Raw genomic sequence first — 9,171 nt, forward strand, 5'->3', positions numbered from 1 at the left:
GCTTTCCACGATACTGGCTCAACTTAACCTGCTCTCCCCTCTTCATGAAAACGTTAACTGACTGAAAACGTTACGTTGGCATAACAATTTATTTCTTATCATTACCTTGACTTTGCTTTTAACCTATAGGTCAGTGGGTGAGCATCTCTGTACACAGTGGTATGGCACCCTCAATAACCATCAAATGGCTACCCTCTCTCACTGAATATGAAGCTAGAACAAAGTGGGACACGTGAAATCTTGGTTGTTGTCATCCTGCCCAGTCAACCCTGTAGCATATTTTTCTCTCGGGCTAAACAAGCCTTGGCAAAGTAACAAGGCCACTAAATAAAATACTTGCTGCAGTTTTAATCAAAGCTCCAACCCTCATGTTGTACTTATCTTTAGGCCTCATTTTGAGAGGCATTTTCAGTGAGCTCTCCACAGCCATTTTCCAATTATAATAGCTAGTCTGAAAAGGGAAAGCCTAGAAGAGTGACAGAATGTCTTTAGTAAACTGTACAAAAGAATGCAGGATAATTGCATGCTCCTGCAATTTGTGAAAGCACCAGGCTAAGACTGAGAATTACACCCATCTTTTCCTCCACCAACTTACTCCAATTTACAGACTGTAGCTTTTAATTAGGTGAGTCACCACAGTAGAGAGGCCTGAGAAGGGCACACTGCTCAAGTGTGTGTGTGTGTGTATGTGTGTGTGTGTGTGTGTGTGCGTGTGTGTGTGCGTGTGTGTGCACACATGAGAGAGAGAACATACCTGTGCATTTGCAGGCATAGGAAGATGAGTGTAAGGGTAGCCAGTCTCACTCCTCAACATAAGAAGTCTTAACAGAATAGGACACCATCTGGGTTTAGTCTCCTTGCCAGAAGTATCAGTATGAAATCTCCTGTGAATCTGCCTTTTAACATTTGGCCGCAGACATGAACATGATATAATGATAAATAATAATAATAATAATAATAGGCAAAAAGCAAGTTTGAAGAGTTGAGTTTTGAGGGCCTGTTTAAAGGATGGTGACTATTTGATGTGGTCAGGGAGGGCATTCCAGAGGGAGGGGGCAGCAGCTGAGAAGGTCCTGTGGCCCCAGGTCCAGAGCTTAGTCCTGATGGTCTTGAGTGTGTTTGCATCAACAGACCTGAGGCAGCGGGCGGGAGTGTGGTTGATGAGGTCGGAGAGGTATGGGGGGGGGGCAAGGTTATGGAGAGCTTTGTATGTGAGGAGAAGTATTTTGAAGTTGATCCTGTGTTTGATGGGGAGCCAGTGGAGGTTGTAGAGGACAGGGGTGATGTAGTCACGGCGACGGGAAGAGGCGAGAAGGCGAGAATTCTGGATGTCTTGGAGTTTATTGCTGATTTTGTTGGGTAGTCCGTGAAGAATGGTGTTGCAATAGTCCATTCTGGAGGTGATATGCATCATCTCATGAAATTAAACCTTTTCATTGATTCACTGATCTTCATATACTACTAAAAAGAGAAGACATCCTCATCTCTGTAGGCATGTCTTACAGACCAGCTCGAGCTGCTGCTTTTAAGTCAGTGCCATCTTGCTGGACATGTGGAAGAATTCTAGGACAGAAGACCTAATCCACATGCAGTGGTCAAGGATGTTTATTACTGTATCTCAATGTAATACGATCAGGGAGAGGAAGACACAGAGAGATTTATCTACACATGGCACATTCTTTACAGACACACAGGAATGAAATGAGGTCTGTTCATTGCCAGCTTTGTTTGAGAAACATACATATGTATGATGGAGCAGTCTGCTTCCACAATTTGCATAAAATATGATAGGTGCACAACATCTGCATGATTTAACATGCTTAGAGGAGCAGACTGCTATGTGTCAAGGGTGTCAGAGCAGTACTCTGTTTAGGCTGATTAAATATAATGAGATTGTGTGCATACTGCATACCTACCAGAAAATATACCATTCTAACCACTCTAGTCAATGCTTACTGTTCCACCAGCTGTACAATGTCAGTAACGTTGCTGAAACACGTCTATGCTCTGCTTCACTTCAAATACATGCATTCAAATTTGGCAAACAGTGGCGAACATTCATGGCGAATATGTTTTCTCAGTTAATTTAAATGATTTGGTGTAAACATTCCATTTCCATGGTGACACTTCATCCAGTACATGTCCAACTCCACTGTATTTTGATGGAGAACTACCTCCTCAAACTATTTGTGAGTGCTTACAAATGTTCCTGGAGAACTCAAAGCAAACACAAAATGTCAACGTTCACCTGATGTTTGCGAATTTGAACAAAACTCAGGTCTATTTTTTATGGATGCTATTTATGAAAACAGCCAATAAGGAAGCTCTTTCCTCATACATGATCAATTCCTCATGATACACACTTAAAAAGGACAGAACAAAAACTAAACACAGACAGAACAGAAAACATGATTTGGAAATGGAGTTTAACAGGCTACAAAAAAGCATTTGGGTCAAGTGTCATCTATGGTACTATACAGTACAATACTGTACAGTATGGTGCAACATTGGCACTTTGTACACTAAATGATTGATTGTCATGTGGGTACTAAGAAGTGAATTTACAAGACCTTCAATATCACTCGTTTTGTACTTTGTTCCTAATCTAGGGCCCTATTATAAAATCAATAGGCATGCAGGACAAACCTTTAATGGTCCAGTCATACTGGGAACATGTTTGTCTTAAATCCTACAATGTTTGAGCAGGCTAGGCATAATAGTTCTAAAAATATTATTGTCCAAACATGGTCTCCAAGATAAGGCATTGTTGTGTGGAAATTTGAGTGAAAAAATCAAGGTAAAAATGTAATGTAACATTTGAATTTAACAAAAAAAAAATGTACAGGTCAAGTTTTGGGACCTAAACATTATGTAGACGAACTCTGAGCATAATCTGAGAGGATATGCCAACCATGTGTCTTATTTGACAGAAAATTACCCATTTACTGTTATGCCCTGCCAAATTATTTGACATCCCCTAACAGACTTTTGTTTTGGGGCCTTTTTCATTTTATGTTATTTTGAAACTATAAAAGATGAAAATGAAGAAGTAGCTTTAAAGTTAGAGTCAGCCTTAAAAGATTAAACTAATTTATTACATCCCTTATACATTGCACAATTATTCCCTTGTGATTTAAATTTATTTTAAGTCATTCTAAAATATTTTGATGTAGAATGATAGAAACTGCTTTTCTAAAATCATTTGATCATTGGTCTTATAGTGACTACAGAAACCACTTTTTTACAGTGTGCTCGCAGGATGGGCAGCTGGCGGATCATGAGTATACAGTATTTGCTGAATGTGATTGGCTTTAGCGGTAAAGGGCTTTTAAACTACTATTCAATATTTTTAGGAGTTTCTCCTTAATTGACCTGTTAGGAGCTATATTTTACTTGCTCACAGACATAGCTCTGTTCTGAGTTCTGACCAACAGCACTTCCAGCACTGTATCATCGGCCACACACAAGGGTCTTGGCTAGCAGATAATGTGAGAGTGGAAGCATAGCTTGTCATACAATTTGCAGTGTTTGATTTCCACTTCAGATGTATGGATTTTTTCACCATTCCAGACAGCAGAGGTTGAATCACCTGGATTTCAGCAGGTAATCAAATAACAAGGTAGTCATGTTTATCTGGAACCTTCACGGAGTGACATTAAAATAGCAGGCATCTCATGCCCTCTCAGCTGAACAGCCATCCAAAACTACTCTATACTTTTTCTGTTGTGTTCACAAAAAGTACTTCTGAACAAAGATGTGCTAATACATCTTCATTTACATGGCCGATCTAATGTACTCGACACTTTGCTGCTGTTACAGCATGCATCATCATATCTTTGAACAGACTCTGGTTCTGGTTGTTTATTTATAATATACTGTATGGATGTTCAATCACAAGCCCACCTCAAGATGTGACAACTCTGACAACTGAGCATTGTAAATGGATTCTGCTGGCCTTGTCAAGCAAACAATAGAAATGCTGAGATGGAACGTGCATGTTTTAATTAAAGTGTAATTCTGGCGAAAATTGATTAAAACATATCAAATAAGCCGCGGAGACAGTAATTTTTGTTAATTTTTCATTTGTAGTGGTTACAGAGCTTGGCCTGTGGCACACTGATTGGATCATAAACGGCCACAGCAATGAAGAAAAGTGAAAGTGATTGATAATGACTGACTGACTATTATTGTGTTACATGCTCCAAATGTAAAGCACTTTGAGCTGCATTCTGTGTATGAAAGGTGCTATACAAATAAAGCTTATTATTATTATTATTATTACTGTATACTACGAATCTCGATTAGTGGGTTAGCGAGGTATGTTGCGCTCTAAGAGGGTATGCTGTGACACGAAAGTGGCTCTGTTTTAGCGTTACTGTATCATCATGGTATCTTATACTGTCAACAAAACCTGGTCGGGAGCAGGTTATCAGCTAAGATTTCGGGTTAGATCGGCTACTTAAAGCACTAAGTGCAGTTTCCTAGCCCCTCCTCTGACAATGGCGTCACCATTCGTATAGTATTCCCGTGGACCTCGGTGCACGCATCGTACAAGGGTCCCTCCGGAGCCAGAGGGTGTTTCGGGACAGATCCCATCCTTTGCATCCTCTTAGCATTGCCTGAGGGTATTCTTTATGAGAGATACAGGTTCTCATCAGAGGGTATTCGCTATTTGATCGTCCTTGTTGGACCTTATGTAGGCAACGCTACAAAAAGAAGCCGTGCGCTTATTGTTGTGCAGTGGGTCTGTATGTCACTGCGTTTTTTTGCCACGGGAACATATTTGCATGCAGTTGGTGATGCGGAAAATCTCAGCAAAAACACGGTGTGCTGTGCGATTCGAAAGGATGTAGCTGCGCTCAATAAATTACTAGACGTGTTCGTGGTGTTTCCTGGCTTTTTGCCTGCTCAAACTGTGAAGGAAGGATTCTATCAACTTTCAGGTGATACAAAATCACTAGCTGTGTAGTGTGGCGGTAGAACGTCAGTCTTGAATGTGTGCGTGCAGGGTTGGTTCCTCAAGCAGTACATACTGTACTTATGTGTAGGGCTTGAATAGTCCATATTGTCATATGAAATAGTTATTCGCTAAAGGTCATGGAAGTATGCACTGTAAAAAGTTTAACGTAAAATTTACAGCAACTTGCTGGCAGCAAATAACCAGCAAGTTGCTGTATTTCACTCTACAGTACACCTACTGTATATGAAATCACAGTACCTATGCCTGATACTGTAAATGCAAACTACAGTAGTACTACCAGTGCTGTAATGTATACAGTATTGAATTGTCTACCGTATTTTTAATCACAGTACTTATGGATCATACTGTAACTTAGTACAGTAGTAATACCAGTGCTGTAATATTATATACAGTAATTTTGGGAAATTCATATCCTGCTTTATCTACAGCCAGGATAAATTTCACTAGGCCTAGGTATGGTTTAGGCTACACAAACTTGCATAAATAACCATTGACAACTTGTTATCAGTTTGAAAAGCAAGTACATTTATTCACTTTTTTTCCCGTTTAGAAATTCTCGTGTGCTGCATCCTAACGTTAGACCAACGGTTGCAGTCAGCCTGATCCACCACCAGTAGCAGAGTGAAGCAGCACCTAGCAGAAATAGAAGAAAAAAAGATAAACAGTGTTAGATAACAATTTTCAACTGAACCTGAAGGCTACTTACAAGTGAAACTTTAGAATAATCATTTATATATATATACTGTATGTTTTTTGAGTTTACTGTCAAAATGCCAGGCTGAAGATGGTGTTAGCATAACTCAGTTTCGCAAGGTATATTTAGCTGCTAACGTTAGCCAGCTGGGTGAGCTCATTGATGATATTTGCTTGCAGCAACACATAGATATATGTATATTACGATGAGTTAACGTTACATAAGTTAGCTGGTAGCAGCTAAACCTCCACGTTAACGTTAACCAGCAGCACATCATCTTCAGCCTAACATTGTGACAGTAACATACTAGGCCTAGCACTACTAGCGAATGTTTTATATAAATTATATGAATATAATAAACTGTAACTTACTGAGAACTAAGGTAGGCCTAATATAAACGAGACTGCCAAAACGTTAACGTAACATAACACATTAACGTTAATGCCACCTTCACAGCAACAGCAACTATGATAGCTAGCCTAAAGTTACTTAGTTGATCCAACAAGCATGGATGAGTCTGTAAGTTAGACAGTACAACGTACATAGACTGTACACATGCCCGAATTTAATGTAGTACAATTTCACAATGAAACATTAACGTTACATAAATAAATGCTTGCTTACCATTAAGGTGGAGCTGCGAACTTGACAGAGTGCTGAACACCGTTGGTCTGACTCTGACTGAACTGTTGCTCAAAAATGATCTCCCGCCGCCGGACAGTTCAAACGTCGTCGCGCGGTGCACGTTTCAATCACCACGTCAAAATTTCCCAGTAAACCATAAATCCATGACTTTTCAATATCTTTTCAAAATGATGATTTGGGTGGAAAATCAACGTAATATCAATGTCACCTTGCTATCTGGGAGCTTAACTTTGTATTTATGTGCAAAAAGAAAACAGAAAACCCCAACTGATTTTCCGCCATGTTTTTTCAACATTTTCAAAAAGCTGACAAGTGAGGGAGGAGTCAGATTTATTACTGTGTTATGATTCGCAGCAAATGTTTATTACTGTAGTTTGACCATTTTTGACCATAATTCATAGCGAAACTACAGCAACATACTGTATTCACAAATACAGTACACATTTTTCTCAAAAACAGCAGTGATGCTGTGAAAATCACAGAATCTTGTTACAGTGTGGCCAGTGTGGTGTATTACATGTGTGCATTTGTAACATTCTACAATTCTCTAATCCATTTCTAGGATTCCCCAAACTCATAGGCGCTATTGATTGTACCCATGTCCCCATCAATGCACCTTTAGGGGAACATGAGGCTGACTTTATGAACCGAAAGTCAACTCATAGTATCAATGTGCAGGTAAAGTATTACCTGGGCTAGTGGGATGAACAAATGCATGCAGGTACTAACTTTGTACTGGTGCTTCATAATCTCTAGACTATGTCAAAGAAATGCCATTTGCAGATGACTTGATGTCAGCTGATGGTAACCAGTGTGGATGCCAAATGGCCCGGCTCGGTGCACAAACCGCATATTTTCTGGGAGTCAAGTCTTTGCCGACAGTTTCAGCAAGGTGTGGCAATTACACAAGATCACTAACTGTAAATGTGGAGTAAGGCATTGACCACACCGTGTTCTCCCCCTTTAATAGGCCGTTATGATGGATTACTTGTAGGGGACAGAGGGTATGCCTGTATGCGGTTCCTGATAACTCCATACAGTGACCCACAGAGTGGGTCAGAGGGCATTCAACAGGGCCCTCAGCACATGCAGGGTGAGGATTGAAATGACATTCGGAATAATCAAGTCCCACTTCAACTGCCTCCGGGGTCTGAGGGCGAAGCCGGAAAGAGCCACATAGTAACTGCCTGTGTGGTGCTCCATAACATTGCCAGTTTAAGGAAGGGGAGAGCCCCTCATGTGCCATTGGTGGCTGATGACGTTGTGGACCCTATCACTGTAGACCATCCCACAGGAGTGGCTGTCAGACAGGCGATCACCAACCAGTTTTTTGGGTAGACATGTGGTTTTATTTGTAGGTGAATGTTTGATATAATTTGTGGGTGTCCTCAAGGAAGGAAGTGCTTTTTTGTTGCTTTTTGTTGAAGTCCTTTGTTTAATAGATCTTTTGTGCGTGTTGAAAAAAATACAATATATAGAGAAATACATTTGTTCATCTTTATTCGCTCATTTGCTGTGAAAGTAGAAAAAGAACATTATTTCAGAGGGTCAGTCTGGCTTCACCAAAGTCAATCTAGGTCCAAAACATCATAGCCTACCCTCTCGAGGAGCTCAATCTCTAACTTTCTGTACAAAAGGAAGTGAGCAAGTGTTTACAATGTCTAAAATGTGTGCAGTGTAGCACACACACATCAGATATGTGCATATAACACCACATGTGTGCATTGTTGGAAATGTCAAGTGTCACAGAACCGTATCCTCTATCTGTTGTGCAGATGCATTTGTAAGCCTACACTCTTGAAGGGCATTTAGGTATTGTTTAAGGGCCCTTGGTTACTATTGAGGGGCATTAATGTATTGTTTAAGGTACTCTGTTGTTGCTGTGAAATAAAAAAAAATACAGTTATTTACTGTATATCGGAATATGAGATTTTGGTCATGTCGCACAGCAAGTTGAAGATACATCTGATTTGTGTACACAGGAAACCAAGATGAGATGCTGTATTGGATTACATGTTAGTATGCAGTATTCCACTGAGGGAAATGGATAAAGTAATTGCTTGCACATTAGGCATTTCAACATCCTTGAAAATGTAGTCATTGAGAGGAAAAAATGTCAATCTAAAACCCTTTGAAATTGTTAATAATAAACCGTAAATAATCACCAGCACTAAATAATATGGTACTTTGCTGTTCTAATTGGCCACATCCTCTGATGTGCTAAATCAGCTTGCTGTGCATTTCCCTTATCAATTCCTCTGATACCTTTTCCCACTTAAAGTGGTACATTTGGAGGAGTCAAGCAGTCTGCAAATGCAAATCCTCATCTGATATTTAACCTTCCTGTGAGAAATAGTCCCAAGTGTTTATGCCTGCCAGAATACAGAGGGCTGAGCAAGCTGTGATCTGTATCTGTAATCTACTGCATATCAATTTTATTATCAAAAGTAATACTGAAACTTATCTCATACAGTTTTAGACATCTACTGGGAAATATTGTTTGGACATTTTAAAACTGTGTATAGATTTGTAGTTGTGTTCACTGAGATGCCAGCTTGACCCACCCCCATTTATTTGCAGTTCTCATCCCTGAAGCTCCACTTGCTGTGTGACAATTGTGACTGAAATTATTTGAAAATCACTCATATGTCCTGTATATCCACTGACAATTTGTATGCAAACATGGATGTGTATACATTCTGTGTATTATAATATAACTGCTTCACGGTGTGGTATGGGAACTGAACTATGGCTTTTATGTGCATGAATGTTTTTATTTTACATTTTTAATAAAGGTTTGTAATATTTGTTCATGTTTATTGTTTTCAGATACCCAAATAACACATGGGTT

At 39.7% G+C, this 9,171-nt stretch overlaps 1 pseudogene; it reads left to right on the forward strand.

Moving 5' to 3' along the window:
- Positions 1-4,499: 4,499 nt before the first annotated feature.
- Positions 4,500-7,658, forward strand: LOC121696827 (annotated as a pseudogene).
- The last annotated feature ends 1,513 nt before the right edge of the window (positions 7,659-9,171 follow it).

The sequence above is a fragment of the Alosa sapidissima genome, chromosome 22 (genome assembly GCF_018492685.1).
Source record: "Alosa sapidissima isolate fAloSap1 chromosome 22, fAloSap1.pri, whole genome shotgun sequence".
NCBI lineage: Eukaryota > Metazoa > Chordata > Actinopteri > Clupeiformes > Clupeidae > Alosa > Alosa sapidissima.